At 41.3% G+C, this 18312-nt stretch overlaps 1 pseudogene; it reads right to left on the bottom strand.

The window, feature by feature from the left end:
* Positions 1-15152: 15152 nt before the first annotated feature.
* On the bottom strand, positions 15153-16330 carry LOC117701446 (igE-binding protein pseudogene; annotated as a pseudogene).
* Positions 16331-18312: the final 1982 nt, after the last annotated feature.

Raw genomic sequence — 18312 nt, 5'->3', positions numbered from 1 at the left:
GCAGCAACAGCAAACTTCTAAACACAAAATATCTACTACAAGTTACGTTTATCAAGCAAAGGTACCTACTAGGTTATTTAAATAGTGTAGTTTATCCAGACAGTTGAATTATTAGATTACAAAGAAAATTGTTGTTCTTTGGCATGATCATTCATGTAGTCATAGATTAGCAAAGGGCACAACATCACACAGATCAGTGAAAGACAAGTGCCTATCAAAAGTAAATAGTACAGAATTACTGTAGACCCATTTCCTCTTAGCCTGGCTGCACCAACATGTCCCAAAGTCTTATTCTCATACTTTCAGGGAAAAATAGGGAAAGTATATCTGAAATTAGAAAAACTAATCTCAGGAATTGAAAAATTCTTTCTTTATGGACACTACTACATTTTTACTTGTGTTATCCATAAAGACTTGATGAAGACATAGGCATGTTAGCTCACTCAGAGAAATGATGAAGCTGTCCTTTTACTGCAGAGATGATGTCAATATGGTCATATGGAAAGTAAGGATTCACTTTACAGTTGACTGTTAACATGGGCAGCTATGATGGTTTATATGCTTGTCCACGGAGTGGCACCATTAGGAAGCATGGCCTTGTAAGAATAGGTGTAGCCTTGTTTGAGTAGGTGTAACCATGTTGGAGTAGGTATATCACTGTGGGTTCAGACTTTAAGACCCTCATCTTAGCTGTCTGAATACCACTCTTCTCTTAAAGGCCTTCAGATAAATATGTAAAACACTGCTATGCTTCCACCTCTAAGAAAATAGAATCTCTGAACCTGTATGCCACCCCAATTACATGTTGTCCTTATAAAAGTTGTCTTGGTCATTGTGTCTGTTCACAGCAGTAAAACCTAAATAGACAGTATCCCAGAACTTCCACTGAAAGTGACTGGGAGGTCACAGAGGGGTTAGCAATGAGTTTTTGCCTCCCATGTGCTGGGATTAAAGGCAAGTGCCACCACTGCTCAGTGAAATCTTAATTTATATCCCCTATATAGGGCTATTGAGGCTAAACCTGTGTATCCCATTTAGCCTGAGTCAAAAGAATTCATTTAAAGTGGAAGCTTTAAATATGATTTACATTACATATATTATTATATTATTATTTACGTAACATAATGACTAAAACATTAGTTTTTCCTTAAAAGTATCTCTTGTTATGTAATTTCTAATTGAATTCAAAAGAGACTGTTGATGGTAGTCTTCATTGCAAAGATGGGAATGTTAGAATCATCTGGCGAATTTTAAAGCAGCCTTTACAATAAAAACTGTCTCAAAAAATCAAATATAACAGGTGAATAAAGAAGCAGAATGTCTTAGTAACAAATACAAAGTCTTACTAAGAAAATGAAAAATATAAAAATATCAAATGAAAGAATTTGAATCCCAAAATACAGTGAGTTGAATAACTAACATCCATATAAAAAGCTGGGTATGACTCTGTGTCTGTAACCCCAGAACTGCTTGGAGTGGAGACAGGAGGATAACTAGAATTTCCTAGCTGCTAGTCAGCTCTTAGTTCAGTGACAAATCTTCCATCAAGGCAAAAAGACTGAACAGAATAGAATACACAATATCCTTCTCTGGCCTCAGTGTATACTCAATGGTGGATGCCCCGGCACACACATTAGCACAGTACACAGGCACACAACACACATCCTCATACACACACACATACAGAGAGAAAGAGAGACAGACAGACAGAGACCAACTAATAGATGCATGTAATAACAATGAGAAGAATATATTCACATTGGTGAATATATAACACCAATTCAAAATTCTATGTCAAATATATAAGAATTAAAATTATTTAGTTCGAACAACATGTAAACTAGTTTGACAAGCTATAATAAAAACATGATATAGTTTAGAAAGAAATACAAAAACAATAGATATAAAAATACCAAAAATAGAGGTTGGAGAAATGGTCCAGTACTTAAGTGTGCATGGCTTTTTTAGAGATCCCAAGTCCAGTTTCTTATCTCCTTATTAGTTGTAACAGATCTTACAACAGCCTGTAACTCTGGCTTCTGGAGATCCTATGCCGTGGTACCTTAAAGAGGTAGGACTCTGCTGTAGGTTGATCACTGGCAGATGCCCTGAAACTTTATAGCTTGGCCACAAATCCTGTTCACTCTCCCTCTTACGTGTAAAGGGATGTAAGCAGACAGCTTTTTATTTCTAGTGCCATGTCTTTTCTTCCATGATGAAATATATTCTCTCAAACTGTGAACAAGAGTAAAGGCTTCCTACTGTAAATAGTTTCTTGTCAAGACAGTTATAAAATTAACACCTATTTTTATGCTGCTGCTAGAATGGAACTAAAAGTTTCATGCACGCTAGGCAGGGACTCTTCCAGCTGAACAACATACACAGGTTTGGCTGGTGAAAACCCTAAGATAAACTCAGTATAAGGAGATACATAGGTAGAGTAACAGAAGCAAGATTGACCCAAAGTCCATAAACCACTGGTTAACACAATGACTTACCACTGAGTATATCTGATGCTTTCGTCTTTTAGCCAAGTCAATTTTGTTCACTCCGTTGTAGTAAAGGTGTTCAATACAGCCATGGAAGGTTTTTTTTTTTTTTTTTTTTTTTTTTTTTTTTTTTTTTTTTTTTTAAAGGCCCCAGGTTTGCTTGGTACTGGAATTCCTCCAAAACTGAGCTTCATAGTAGGGAAAAATAAAAGAAAACTCTTAGTTACAAGCTCTGAAGGAGAAATGTAAGAGAAATAAGTACATTTCTCTAGATTTAGCTGTATGTGTGAGCCAAGCCATTTTAGTAATTGCAGATGCCACTTGATTACTCATTTAAAAGATTCTGATTAGCCCATGTAAAAATATCTGTAATCACTTGATTCATTTTACAAAACCATTTTCATTTCTTTCTTAAAGCTTTTAGAATACTGAGTAAAACAGTAATTTACAGGAAAAAAAAAGAGAAAAGAAAAAAATCAACATCTTTGTTTTTCTGTAGCACATCAGCAGAGAGGATAAGGCAAAAAAATGCTCAAGAACAAAGAAGATCTTTGCTCACCCACAGTGAAACGTAATTCTAAAAACCACAGTACCAAAGAACTTATATGAACAAAGTTGTTTCCCAACTCTTATCTAAAAAGATAAAAGATTGAAATAATACAAAATGACCCATAGACTTGAGAAGCAATTAAGAATCAGCATAATGAAACTTTAGCCATTATTATCAATACAATTTGATTATAATATAAAAGAATTATAACTTGCTAAGAAGTATGTATTCAGTGATGAGAAGGTTGTGTACACAAGGGCCAGGAGATTATGAGAGGATAAAAGCATAAGACTTATAGGCTCTGCAAACCTAAGTTTGTTTTCTAGAACCTTTGTTAAACAAACAACAGCAAGAAAAGAAAAAAACAACAATAAAAAATAAATAAATAAAAAAGCCACATGAGGTAGCCTACACCAGTGGTGCCAGCGCTACTGTGAACAGATGGTAGGCCAGGGCTGGAGAAACATCCAGAAACTCAGCAGCCAGCTGGTCTGGAGTTACACTGCAGCAGCTAAGTCAGAAAAGTCTCTGTCTCAAGGTAAAAAGTAAACAACTACTGAAAGTTGTTCTCTGACCTCCACAGGCATGCCATGGCATGTCCATGTGTGTGTGCATAGACAGGCATACACACTCACACACACAAAGTTTAGCATCAGAAGTGTATTTTCATTATAGATGTCGGGGAACATTACAGGATGTTAGTTTTCCTTACTCTGTATATTTTCAGCAAAGTAACAGAAATAGTTTATGATGGATATATTAAAGACCAAAATATCTGTTGTGAATAAAACTCCTGCTGTGCAAGACAAAAGGATAGTAACTATCTTCTCATTTGCCCCATCCCCAATCACCAGTAACCAGGTTATTTCCATTGCTTTCTTTTGCTCTTCTCCGCCTAACCCCTCTCTCTGTTTCTGTCCTCTGTCTCCCCCTTTCTTGTCTCCCCTTTTTCTTTCTCCTCTTTACTTGTTTTCTTCTATGCCTTCTCCATCTACCTTTCTACCCTCTTCTCCCTTGCATTTACAATATTGGAGGAGGATATGTTCACCCTGCCTTTGCATCTTCTTGACTGTACCCAGATTTTTTTCCTTATAATTTACAAAGAATTTTAAATGTTTTTTTACAATGATGGAACTTATTTTATCACTTTTACTTCTACTCCACTTTCTAAGTATAATTTTGTTGCTTTTGTATAGTTTTAAATTTGAAGTGATACTTTTTCTCTCATAAATATATTTATGTATTCTTTCTAGGTAATTTATTTGACTTTTTCCATGGAGTTGAAAAATGAAATTCAAGTCTTTGTGTGGCATACACTTTGTCAACTGAGATATCTTTGCAGCCCCTCAATTCTGAGCATGTGATTCAATAATAGATAAAAATGACAGTTGTTGACTTGTATCACAAAGATGATAAGCTGTTTCCTACTCACGCTGCTGTGTCCTTCTGCTTTTTGACAGTTCTTTCACCTAGATCACTTGCTTGCCCTGCAGAATTACAGTTTTCCTTTCTTTGATCTTTGGCTCAGATGAAACTATTGAGGTTGCATATTCTGCTCACCTCTTGCTTTGACCAATATCATCTCGCCAGGAATCTGATAGGATTACTGGTGTCACAGATAGGCTGCAGCCAAAATAATTGCAGGGAAGAGTCTTCTTTGATGGTAAATGATTAAGATTCCAAAACCTGCTTCTCTATTCCTTTGACCTTATTACCCTGCTTTTGTCTCATAGCTGCTCTCTTTGATTCTTGCTGCTACTTCCAGGATAACGAATCTCTCTCTCCTTTACTAAATGTTTCTCTACCTCACTTTAAATGTGGATTCTGAGATTCTACTTTTAAGGTTTCTCAAAATAACTGACTATTTTCTTCTGACTTTGCTTTGGTAATAAATTTGGTGATGGAATGACTCTAACAATGGGTTTGAGCTCTTGTCTTTTTTTGCAGTCTCCTCTGAAATGTATCTAAACTGGGTGTCACTGAGACATGTTGAAATGTTATAGCCATCAAAAGGAGCACCAAAGTTGATGAATTTGTGGTACTGTAGATAAAGACTGGAAATTTTAATTTTCTGGTTAAATATCTTTATTTTGAAATATTCATTTGAGGGTTGGTTCGATAGGTTAAATATGCAAATCACTTGCCAATAAGCCTGCTAGTCTGGGTTGATCCCTAGGATCCAAATGGTGGAAGGAAAGCATGGACTATTATAATCTGACATCCACAAATGAGTAATAACAGGCACACACCACAGACATAGATAAATAATAAAGAATAAAAATGTGATAAAATATCTCAAAACATTGGTTTTGATATGAGTGTGTATGCATATACATGCACGTGCATACAAGAGCGTCAGAATGTTGTTCTGAAGGCTCTTCCCACTGTACTTTTAAAGACAATGTCTTTCTTCCAGACTTGAGGAATACTTGTGTCTCCCCAGCATGGTGTTTTAAATGCTTGCTTATACACAAGGCTTTCTTTGAACATCAGTGTGTTGGTCATTTTATTTTGTTTGATTTTATTTATTGTCAACATGACACAAACTGAGTCATCTAGGAAAAGGGACCCTAAATTGAGAAAATGCATCCAACAGATTGGCTTATAGGAAGTCTTTGGGGACATTTTCTTGATTAATGATTGGTATGTGAGGGGTCATCCCACTGTGAGCATTGTTACCTATAGGTATGTGAGGGGCCACTGTGAGCATTGTCAGCTGTAGGTAAGTAGTCCTTTGTGAATGAAAAAGGAAGACTGATCAAGTCATGAAAAACAAGCCAGTAAGCAGTGCATTTCCATAAGATCTCCTTACATTCCTTACTTTGCTTCTTTCAGTGAGGACAGCTACTTGGAAGAATGAAAGGAAATAAACTTTCCTCCTCAATGGGCTTTGGTCATGATATTTATCATAGCAACAAAATGCAAACTAGAATGATGTTCTGAGGAAGGGAATCAGTTCCTCATTTTTATGAGGCAAATGTTTTTCTAACTCAGCCATCACTCTTCTGAGTCAGTTCAAACTTCAGTAGGAACAGGTCAATCTATATGTCTGGAATTCAATCATGGTTGATAGGTTTCTGTCATTAGAAGTAACACAATCACAAAAGAACACACAGAGTATTTACTCACTGATAAGTGGATATTAGCCCAAAAGCTTGAAATCTCTGAGATTCAACTCACAGTCCACATGAAGAAGGAAGACCAAGTGTGGATGCCTCGGTCCTACTTAGAAGGAGTAACAAAAACTCAAGGGAGCAAATATTGAGACAAAGTGTGGGACAGAACCTGAAGGAGGGGTAGTCTGGAGACCATTCTACCTGGGTATCCATCCCATGTGCAGTCACTAAAAGTAGACACTGATGTGGATGTCAGGAAGTGCATGCTGACAAGAGCCTGATATAGCTCTTTAGAGGTCTGTCAGAGTCTGACATATTCAGAGGTAGATGCTCACAGCTAACCACTGATGTGATCAAGGGGTTCCCAATGGAGGAGTTAGAGAAAAGACTGAATGAGCTGAAAGGGTTTGTGGCCCCATGAGGAGAGTAACAATACTAACTAACCAGAGCTCCACAAGGTCAAAACCACCAGCCTGGGAGCACATAGGGAGGGACCCATGACTCCCTCTGTTTATGTAGGGGAGGTTGGCCTTGTGGGCACAGGTGGGAGAGGAGATCCTTGGTCCCATGAAGGCTGAACACTGAGTGTGGGGGGGAATGAGAGGGTGGGGAGGTGGGAGTTGAAGGGTAGGTGGGGGCACATCCTCATAGAAACAGGAGAAGGGGAGATGGGATAGGGGGTTCCTGGGCAGTAGGGGGATCCCTTTCAGGGATTATCTAAAAGTAATAGGGGCTGAAGAGATGGCTCAATGGTTAAAAGCATTAGCTACTGTTCTAGACTTCATGAGTTCAATTTTCAGCAACCACACAGGGGTTTACAAGCATCTGTAATTGGATCCCATGCTGTCTTCTGGTATGTCAGCAACAGCATGCTCATATACATAAATAAATCTTTTTTTTAAAATGTTAAAAATAAGACTAGAACAAAAAAAATTAAATTATTTGACTTGAATGTCAAACATCTTCAGAGGTGCACATGTTCCTATGTGGTTTTGCTGCTCAGGATAATTCTGGAACCTTTGTGAGATGGAGCTATGCTAGAGGAAATACTTATCTGTGAGGATTTTATAGGCTGGACCAATTTCATTTGCTCCCAGTTTCTACATCGCTTATACAGTGTGTCAGCTAGCCTCATGCCCCTGCTTCTTTGCCTTTTCCAAAATGATGAATAGTACCATCTCAAACTATAATCCAAATTACACCTTATCTTCCATACATTATTTTGGTCAGAGTATTTCAGAACAGCAATAGAAGAGAAACTAATACAAGAGTAAAAATATTATATACCTTGAGGGGTTTTCTTCATTCTCTCTCCCACCTTTCTCTCTTTATGCTTCTATTGTATCTTCTCATTTTTCATTTTCTTATATTTTTTCATGATATTTTCTGGTTCTCTATGTAATCCTTTTAGGTTATCCTTGCAACTTTGTTTCCAAGGAAGAAAAATACCAATAGCAATTATACTTTACATTGTCTTGGAAACCAATTTCCTGGGTTTGGAAACCAATTTCCTGGGGATTGGAAGATATTTTAATCATTTATCAATAATCATTGATGTTCAGACAGCCCTTTAATCATGTATGTGTGATGAAAGAAGTAGGCAGTGCCAAGAAATAACAAGGGCATCAGCAAAGGCATATGAGTCTGGACATATGAGTCTTTCTTTTAATGACAGACTGGAATGGAGCTCAGCTTGCATAGCCCACATGAAGTCCTGAATTCCATGTTCATCATTGTATAAGTGGGGCCTGCTAGTGTATGTGTAATCTAAGTACTTGGAGGATAAAACAGGATTGTGAAATTAGGACCATCTTTAATCACACAGTGTATACAAGACCAGCATTTGGGCTACTTGAGACTTTGTCTCAAAAAAATGAAGGAAAAAAAAAAAAAAAAAAAAAGAAAATCTTACCAGCAGAGAAGTAGGATTAGGGTTAGATTGATACTCTGCTAATTCACACAAAGAAATCTCATTTGTATAGTTATGAAATATCCCCAATATTATCAGAGTGTTGTAGTTTATACATACAAATGAAAAAGAATCAGAAAAAAATCAAGAGTTATGATGAACTTAAATTACATGGCATGTATGTGATGATGAGATAGTTTTCAAAGAAGGTAAATTTAATCATATACTGTAAATTGACATATCTAGAGATAGAGATAGAGTTAGAGATAGAGATAGAGATATAAATATATGTTGGAATTTTCCCCTAATTAATTGATTGGATAATAAAGATGAAAAGAAGCCAATCACTGGGTGAGGAGGAGGAGGGCTTTCTGGGTCCAAGAGAGGAAGAGGGAATGCAGGAAAAATCAATACCCGTTTTTGACAGTGAGGCAGAAGAGATAGAGGCACCATGTAGACCAGGAACTGTTAGGTCTGGTGGCAGAATCTAACGCGCCCCCCTGGCGCTTTTGCATCCGCGGAGAAATCACGAGACACAGAGAACAGGTAGTTACTGTAAACGAGGCTTTTTAATCTTTATCACCCACGTGGAGAAACGTGGAGAGACGCGGAAGGGCGGAAGGGCGGAAGGGAGAGAGAGAGAGAGAGAGAGAGAGAGACAGACAGAGAGACAGAGAGAGAGACTGAGCTGAGGAAGGGGTCCCCGCTTAAGTGCAGTCTAGAGTGACGTATTCACTTTTGATTGGCTGTTCGCTCACCACCCAATATGCCTCGGGATTGGCAGTGGCTAAGGCACGCCTATCTGCCTAGCAACTGCGCAGCTAAATGTTTACATCTGGCGAAACATGCGGCCAGGGCCAATCTTGGAAATGCAAACGTATAGCCACTGAAACAGCAGCTCTCTACAGCAGAATCCACCAGAATCTGCCACCACAAGATTTCTAACATAGAATAGTTGATGAGTTTAGGATAATAGATTCCATGACCAGTGATTGTGTTATCTATTAATTCTAAACTAAGATTGTTCGATGTTTTTTATTTCACACAGAGTCAACTGAGCTTCAGGGGAAAGGTAACCACAGTGGGGTGTGATTTGATTAAAGTGTGCTCCCAGCTAGCAACAGAAATTTGGGAGTGCAGAGCAGTTTGTCAGCACCTAGCCATGGGGACCTAGAGACCTAACCACAGTGGAGCACAGTCTTGTGAGATAATACCCACAGGTGCCCACAGGAACCAAGAGAGCTATCTCTGAGTTCTAGAGAGGCAGAGTCAGCAATGGTAGGAGAGGCATTGGCTAGGGAAAATGTGCTGTCTCAGTCTCAGGCTATGTACTGGGCTGGGAACAGACAAAGACCACTGCCTGGTGCCAAGCCTGCAATAGTTTGGATTGTTTTATAATAATTTCCCAAAACATTATGCATACTGTTGTTCTAGCAAACCCAAGCTGAGTTTTCAGAATGCATAAGTGTGCCTTTCAACTCCCTGCAGCTCCAGCCCCAGAGGATGTGAGGCTGTCTTCAGAGCAACTGCACTCATGTACAAGTACATACATACATACATACATACATACATACACACATATATGCATACATGCATACATACATACATACACACACACACACACACACACACACACACACACACACACACACACACACTTAGACATGTCCCGCACAACCTCCCGCCAGCAGGAACGAAGCGGCACACACAGGATCCTTCTGCAGTAAACCTTTTATGCATCTTGAGAGGGAGAGCATAAGCTTACAGATGAAGAGGACTCCGAGGGGGCAAAATCCCAGCCCTTATATATAAAACTGCTCCCCGCCTAAGACATGGCACCCAACGGTTGGTATTGTGTCACAGGTGAGGCAATGCACAAAGAATGAAAAAAACATCCTAGCACACTTGCAAACCACCTGTTATTCAGTTGGTCAAGCAGATGTCAGTGCCATCTTGCAATGGCGAATATGAGGGCGGCTCCTCACATCTCCCCCTTTTCTTTTAATCATCAAGCAATAGACCACCCAATGCTGAGAGCAGAGATAGAAGTCAAATCCCCAGTAAGCAAATTAGAGTAAGGCAAGATCACCCTATCGCGTGCAATGGGCAACGCCCCAATGATGTGCAAGGGCTGATACAGCCTACAACTCTCTCTGTGCCATTTTTTCCTGGGGGAAGGTTATTTTAGGCACTCAACCTTCATGCAAGATGACATATCTCCCCAGAATAGGCCCATTTAACACCGCAGGGCCATTCTGCTGCAGTGCTTAACCATGCAACTCTCCTGGGCTGCTGAAGCACGCTCACTCTACCCAGTGCAGTGAGGGCAGCCTCTTGGGGTGCAAGAGCTGAGCGGCCAGTGATCTATTGCCTAAGCGTAGAGAGCCAAATATCTGGGGGAGGCACCTTGTTCTAGTGCCGTGAGTGCCTGGGTGACAACCACCTTGTCTCTTTTCATTTGTGCCTTAAGCTTGCAAACCAACCAGAGGAGTAACACACCCCCACAGCAGAGTGCAGCTCCGAACAGGCCAACCCCCACCCACTCTTTGAAGAAGGAGACGGCTGAATGGATCCATGATGACAATCCCTCGGTCAAGAGTAAATCAAGGTGGGTCAAATTCACCTCAATTATGGCAAAGCGCAATTGACGAAGCATTTCTTCGAATTCTAGGGTCCAATTCTGCAATAAAAACTGAGAAAAAACTTTTGACAAATTATCGGTGCGGGTATAATTATCATAAGGTATGGATGTTATACATAACCCAGGCATCTTCTGTTCGCATCCCAATTGAGCTAACTGCCATAAAATATCAACTTGCTCTTGAACCAGGTCAGTCCTCTGATTCACTAGCATCAATCCCCCCATGATTTTCGAATTGGCGGAGGCTTGTACATCCAATGCTGGAGTGACTGATGCAGACAGTTGGTTTATAGAATCTGCCGCCTGCACCGAGGAGGATAATGCAAGGGCAGAGGCCGTAACTGATCCTATTACAGCGGCCTCTGCAATAATGCCCACTATAATGGCAGAAATTCCAAAATCTCTCCTAATTCTAAATGGGCTAAAGTGTTGCGTGCCTCTACTGGCACAGGAACAAATCTCGGCAAGCGGGTAACCATGGCAAAAGGGAACATTGTAGCATTCCAGCAGAGAACAAAAAAGCAGGTATTAGGTGTGCATGTCAAGGTCTCATTCCAGATAGAACTATCATTGCTCACTATCCAAACAAAAGGTGGCCATACACAGACCGGAGTAGATCCAAAGGTGATGCTCTTAAACTCAGTATACTTGGTGTTAGCAGATTGCCAACTAAAGCTACCCCCCGATTTTCTTTTACCAAGGGATCCACCAAGGGTACCCCATCCAGTCAAATGACAATTGTCCCTTAGCGGTGGCCCCCTTCCCTAGCATAACAAGGGGTGACAGATCAGTGCAACTTCTGTTGACCCCACAAAGGAGCCATTGGTCAAATGGATTCGCATCTGCCTTTCTCGGATTCATGTATGTGAAATTAAATCCCATAAAGGTATCATTATAATATGTGCTAATATCTAGGGAGAAAGTAAAATATAAAACATAAACTTCCTAACAGGCGGTAGCTGTTATTGGTGGGCACGCTCTGAATCTGATCATGATAAGGGATATAGGCTAAGCCCAAAGACTTATTGGTCACCAGCATGGGAATTGAGAAGGTTGTCATAATCCCCCACCATGCTGTCCCTCTTACCATCCTCAGGCTTATCAACATCTTCATCATGATGATCAACTGTAGACTTTGACAGCATCGGTTTTTCATGTTCAAAGATCTTGCGGGTCAGTCTCTTTGGTACCCAGAAGGGATTCTCGTCCTCCTGTGGGAAGACACAAACAGCTCCCCAGGATCTTATCAAAATAGGATCCAGGCCTTTCCATTTTCCTGTTAGCACATCTTTCCATTTTACCATTTCTTTTGGCCTGTCAGGCTCTATACAATGACACTCAGCCACAGTGTGGCCTTGAGCATCAAGATTCAAAAAATTAAGGGTAAAGAGTGCCATGGAAACAGCTACTCTTGGTACTGGGGGGAGAGCCTCCTCAACTCCCCCTTTCTGTTTTATTAAATATGATTTAAGCGTGCGATGGGCACGTTCTACAATGCCTTGTCCTTGAGGGTTGTATAGAAGTCCAGTCAAGTGAGTTACTGCCATTTGGTGACAGAACTGTTGAAATTTTTGAGAGGTATAAGCTGGTCCATTGTCTGTTTTGAGGAGTTTGGGTTTCCCCCAGGCACTCCATGCTTCCAGACAATGTTGGATCACATGTGAGGCTTTTTCACCTGTTAGAGTTGTGGCAACAATGATACCAGAACATGCATCAATAGAGACATGTAAGTATTGAAGCCTTCCAAAGGAAGGGATATGAGTAACATCCATCTGCCAGACCTGTAAAGGCCTTATGCCACGTGGGTTTATTCCCACATGAGGAGCAGGCAAGAATTCACAGCAATTTTGGCATTGAATAACAATCTCCCTGGCTTCTTTTCTGGTAAGTGAGTAATGGCGACGCAAGGTCTCAGCAGTCACATGAAAATGTTTGTGGAACTCCCTTGCTGCTTCTGTTTGAGATGATAATGCAACTGCCATGAGCTTGGTAGCTTTATCTGCTAGCTCATTTCCCAAAGTCATAGGGCCAGGGAGTCCTGAATGGGCTCTGATATGAGTAATATACATAGGAGATTTTCTATTCAACAAAACAAGCTGTGTTTGTTGAAAGGTGCCATGAACTCTGCTAGAGGGCTTTTTGATTCCAGCCACTTCAAGAAGATTAATTGCGTTAACCACGTAAAAGTAATCTGACACAATGTTAAGAGGCCCTGGAAAGGTTTTAAGGACCTCCAGTACCACCAAACATTCTACAAGTTGAGGTGATGTTTCACTGAACTGTTTTGACACCACTTTATTATTTACTACATAAGCACCCAGACCAGTCTTTGACCCATCTGTATATACAACAATCCCATCCTTAAGAGGTTGCCTAGCTGTAATTTGTGGAAATACTATAGCCTGACTCAAGGCAAATTGTAAAACAGGATGTTTAGGATAATGATTATCAATCTGTCCTGAAAAGGAGGTAACCAAGATTGCCCAATCATTAGAGGTGGCAGCCAGAACTTGTATTTGCGCAGCAGTATAAGGTGTAATGAGAGAGTTAGGCTCTCGTCCAAAATGAGTAATGGCCGCCTTTATTCCATGAAGTGCAAGCTGGGCAATTGCATTGGGATACCAGTCTATAATTTTGGCAGGAGAGGCGTTTGGATGAACCCATAATAAGGGCCCTTTCTGCCACAACACGGCAGTTGGCAGCCGAATGGTTTTCATAACACACAGGATAAAAGGTTGTGATTTATCAATGCGCTGCAGCTGAGCTCTTTGCAAGGTATCCTCTACCTTCTTTAAGGCCTGACTTGCGGCAGGAGTAAGGGCCCTAGGAGAGGAGATATGGGGGTCTCCTTCTAAAACATTAAATAAAGGTTTCAACTCAGCTGAAGAAATTTTCAAAAAGGGTCTGAGCCAATTTATATCTCCCAATAATTTCTGAAAATCATTGAGGGTGTGCAGATGGTCTCTACAGATTTCCAATTTTGGGGGAATTATATTGGTAGGAGAAATAACAGTCCCCAAGAAGGTGCCCACTTCAGAGATCTGAACCTTCTCCACTGCTATTTGTAACCCCCATTGTGCCAAAGTTTGTATCAAACAGGAGTAGGCTTCTTGTAATATTTTTATCTCTTTATGTGACAAAAGTATGTCATCCATATAATGGATGACAAGTAAGGTGGGAAACCATTGTCTTAGTGGTCCCAAGGCTGTTTGAACAAAAATTTGACACATGGTGGGGCTATTGGCCATGCCCTGGGGTAAGACTTTCCATTGATACCTCTTGTCTTGGTTCCATATGATTAATGGAAGGAACAGTAAAAGCAAATCTAGGCCTATCTTTAGGACACAAGGGTATGGAGAAAAAGCAATCTTTAATATCTATAATGAGGAGCTTCCAGCCACAAGGGAGAGCAGAGAGCACAGGAAGGCCCCTCTGGACTGGGCCCAACAATTTCATCTGTTCATTAATAGCTCTGAGGTCATGGAGTAATCTCCATTTTCCCGACTTCTTTTTGATCACAAAGATGGGAGTATTCCAAGGTGAGGTAGAAGACTCAATATGATCGAGATCTAATTGTTCCTTTACCAATTTTGTTACAGCTTCTAGTTTTTCAGAGGATAAAGGCCATTGGGGAACCCACACTGGGTCCTCTGTTTTCCATGGTATAGGCTGTACTACCCCAACGGCCCCTAGAAAAAACCCAGCCCTTTTTTATCTTGTTTTCTACTAGGGGATATAGGCTCCACCCTGCCCTGTTCCAACTTTCCCAGTCCTTTTCCTTCCCTGTAGCCCATCTTAATCATCATGTCTCTTGCCTGGGCTGAATATGGTTTTGTAAGAATAGGTTCCTTTGACAGGGTGAGACCCATACCCTGTAAGACATCTCTTCCCCAGAGGTTAACGGGGAGAGGAAGAACATAAGGTATAAATTTTCCCTGCTGTCCTTCGGGGGATTCCCAGGTCAAGGTTGTGGAGCTGATTGTGGGGCAAGACTGATATCCTAGGCCTTGTAACGAATGTGATGACTCAATGGTGGGTCATGCTTTGGGCCACCAGTGTGAGGAGATGATACTCTTATCAGCCCCGGTATCTAGAATACCCTCAAAATCTTTTCCTTTTACTTTTAAATGCAGTTTAGGCCTTTCATTCAAGGGAATCATTAAGTAAGCTAGATCACTACCTGAGGAGCCCATCTGTTCTGTTCCCATTTTATTGACCCTTCCCACCTCAGGGAGGAATAACAACTGGGCTATTCGATCTCCCTTTGTAATAGAAAAAACTCCTCTAGGGTTAGAACATAAGACTTGTATTTCTGGAGAATGCTGGCCATCCACTACCCCAGGGTACACTATTAAACCTTGCAGGGTGAGTGATCCTCAGCCGAGGATAATGCCCATGATTCCGGGAAGCAAGGGTGTTATAGGCTCCACCGGAATTGGCTGAATATTCATTTGTGGCATTAGTAAGAAGTTGGAGGCGGCATGCAAATCCACCCTTGTGGGTCTTCCTGGGTTATTTCCTGATTTCTCTTTCTGTTGGCTTCCTGGGTTCTGACTAGTCGGTTCCCATATCTTTGAGGGCCCTGGAACCGGGGGCCCGATGTCCCGTTTTTTGGCATCTCGTCTGACTGATTATCCAGTGGGGGGAGTAGTCTGCCCCTCATATCTCTTACTGAACGGCATGCACTAGCTTTATGATATCCCTTGCCGCATCTGTCACAAAGAGTGGGAGTCTCTACCTTTCAATTCAAATTTGTACAATCCTTTTTAAAATGACCGGGCTTCCCACAATTATAGCAGACCTTTGGACCGGGTCTCATGGCGGGGGGGGGCGCCTCTGTGATTGAAGAATAGCAGCCGCCAGCCCAGCATTAGTAAGGGGCCCTCCGAGCTCTCGGCAGACCCTAAGCCAATATTGTAAGCCCTTGTTTTTACGTGGAGCTATGGCTGCTCGGCACTCCTGAGTGGCTTGTTCAAAAATTATCTGTTGGATTAGGGGCTCAACTGGACCTACGTCTCCGAAAATATGCCCAGCTGCCTCTGTCATTCTGGCCACAAAATCTGAAAAGGACTCTTGGGGTCCTTGAATTATCTTTGAGAGTTGTCCACTCGCTTCCCCTTTACGGGGAAGTGCCTTCCATGCCCTAATGGCCGTGGCAGAGACCTGGGTATAGGCTCCCCAATGATAGTTAGCTTGATCAGCAGTATAAGCCCCTTGACCTGTTAACAGGTCTAAAGCCCAATCTTTCTGTTCCGGGGTCAAGGCAGTAGCGTTGACCCGGGCTTGCCCTTGTGTGGCCTCATACCACAGTGCTTCCCATTCCATATATTGGCCCATATTAGGGAGGGCGGCTTTTGCAATCATTTGCCAATTGGCTGGTGTTAATGCTGAATTGGCGAGTCTATCAAGCTGTATCAGGGTAAAATTAGCATTGGTCCCATACTTGCAAACAGATTTGGCCAGTTCCTTAAGCTGGTTGAAATCTACTGGCGCATGAATTTGCCCGCCATTTTCTGTTTCAAAAACAGGGAATACAGTCCTGATCTTTCTCCTCACCTTTTCTGGTACAAGCAAGTAACCTGATGGAGGATCCACCTCATAAGGCGGAGGTGCAGAGGGCACCATCTTTTGAGGAGGAATCCTAGGTAATTTTTTATATTTTTGGTTATCATCTGGGTGATATCTCTCTGCCTCATATCTAGCTGCTTCTTCATCTAACTCAGCCTCCTCCTCTGAGTTAAGAGTATCCTTACCAGAGGTGTCATCATCACTGGAGCTTTCCGAACTGTCGAGGGTCAGTGCCTCCAGCTCCAAAGAGGGGTAGAGCCCATCTTTTCTCTCCTTACAAGGGATACTGGACTCCATCGGGGGTATCTCTCCTGTCTTAGGAGGGTGCCTATCCTTCTTTTTTGGGACGTCCTTTTTCTTGCGTGCGCCCAACCACTCACTCCGTTCGGTTTCTGACATGCTGTCCTGAACTCCCTCAAGAGTAACCTGCCCTTCACTTACTGCTTCCTTACAGTTTTCATCTTCTAAACAGTTTTTAACAACTAGAACAAGGACCATGAAAATCACAGTGAAGATCAGGCCACAAATTTCAGGGGCAGAAATACCTCTCCAAATGTACCTCCCTGCAGTTCTGAATCCTCCTCTGAATTGAGGGGTCCTCTGAGGTGCTGATGATGACCAGGTCGAGATTCCCGGGTTTCGGCACCAGATGTCCCGCGCAACCTCCCGCCAGCAGGAACGAAGCGGCACACACAGGATCCTTCTGCAGTAAACATTTTATGCGTCTTGAGAAGGAGAGCATAAGCTTACAGATGAAGAGGACTCCGAGGGGGCAAAATCCCAGCCCTTATATATGAAACTGCTCCCTGCCTAGGACGTGGCACCCAACGGTTGGCTGTAACCCGTCGACCGGTATTGTGTCACAGGTGAGGCAGTGCACAAGGAATGAAAAAAAGTCCTAGCACACGCGCAAACCACCTGTTTGTCAGGTGGTCGAGCGGATGTCAGTGCCATCTTGCAATGGCGAATGTGAGGGCGGCTCCTCACATAGACATACATTTTGTCTTTAAAAAATCTCTAAAATTACATGTATGTGCTGAAGATGGTGGCACTATATATTTTATTTTTATAAAATTTTCATTTTGTGTGTATGGAATGGTTGATATAAACATATGTCTTTAAAATAATCCTATGATTTGGGATAATTTTAGAAAATGATGTAAAACAGGTTCATTGTGCCATCTTGAAAGGAATGAACTTCTTGAGCTACCAGGACATCAGAGGCCAAAGTTCCTACAAATATCTTCCCAAACTGTTTCTTGTTCCAAGTTGGAGAGAGAGAGAAAGGCTCTCACCTTGTTCTATCATTTGAAGCAGTTCATAGTTTCAATGATGTGAGTTTGAAAGACATTACTAGGAGCTCTTTGTTCTCTCTCTGCTTTTTCCTTTTTATCGGATTCTGTAAGGCTTGTTGTTTATTGCATCTGGGAAGCAGATAGCTGCAAACATCTTAGGATGACAAAGTCCATACCCAAAGATAAGCAAAATGTCATAAAGTCTCTTTATTATCAAATACAATGTTGTCTTAGTTACCTTGTTATTACTGTGATATATTATCATGTCCAAAGCAAATTATAAAGAAGAGTTTATTGGAACTCATGGTTCTGGGGACTAGAGTCCATGACTATCATACAGAGAGGAGCCTAGCAGCAGTCAGGCAGAAATGAAACTTTTACAGAAAGGATTGCAGTAGCCAAGAGCTTATATTTTGATCCTTTGCACTAGGCAGAATGAGGTAACTGGAAATGGCTTGAGTTTCCTGAAATCTCAAAGCACCATCCCCAGTGACACACCTGCTTCAACAAGACCACATTTCCTAATCCTTCCCAAACAGTTCCATTAACTGGAGACCAAGTATGAAAACATGAGCCCTTCTCATTCAAACCACTTCAAGGTGTAAAGGAAGAATCAACAGCTACCACATTTCCTAGCCAGTAGCTCTACATTTTGGTAAAGTTGTTAAATAAAGATAGAGCTTCATAATACAAGTAGCTCTGGAATAACCCATAATAGAGTAGATCTGAAAAATATCCTGTCAT

The sequence above is a fragment of the Arvicanthis niloticus genome, unplaced genomic scaffold (genome assembly GCF_011762505.2).
Source record: "Arvicanthis niloticus isolate mArvNil1 unplaced genomic scaffold, mArvNil1.pat.X pat_scaffold_1092_arrow_ctg1, whole genome shotgun sequence".
NCBI lineage: Eukaryota > Metazoa > Chordata > Mammalia > Rodentia > Muridae > Arvicanthis > Arvicanthis niloticus.
This window is presented reverse-complemented; position numbering and strand designations above follow the sequence as displayed.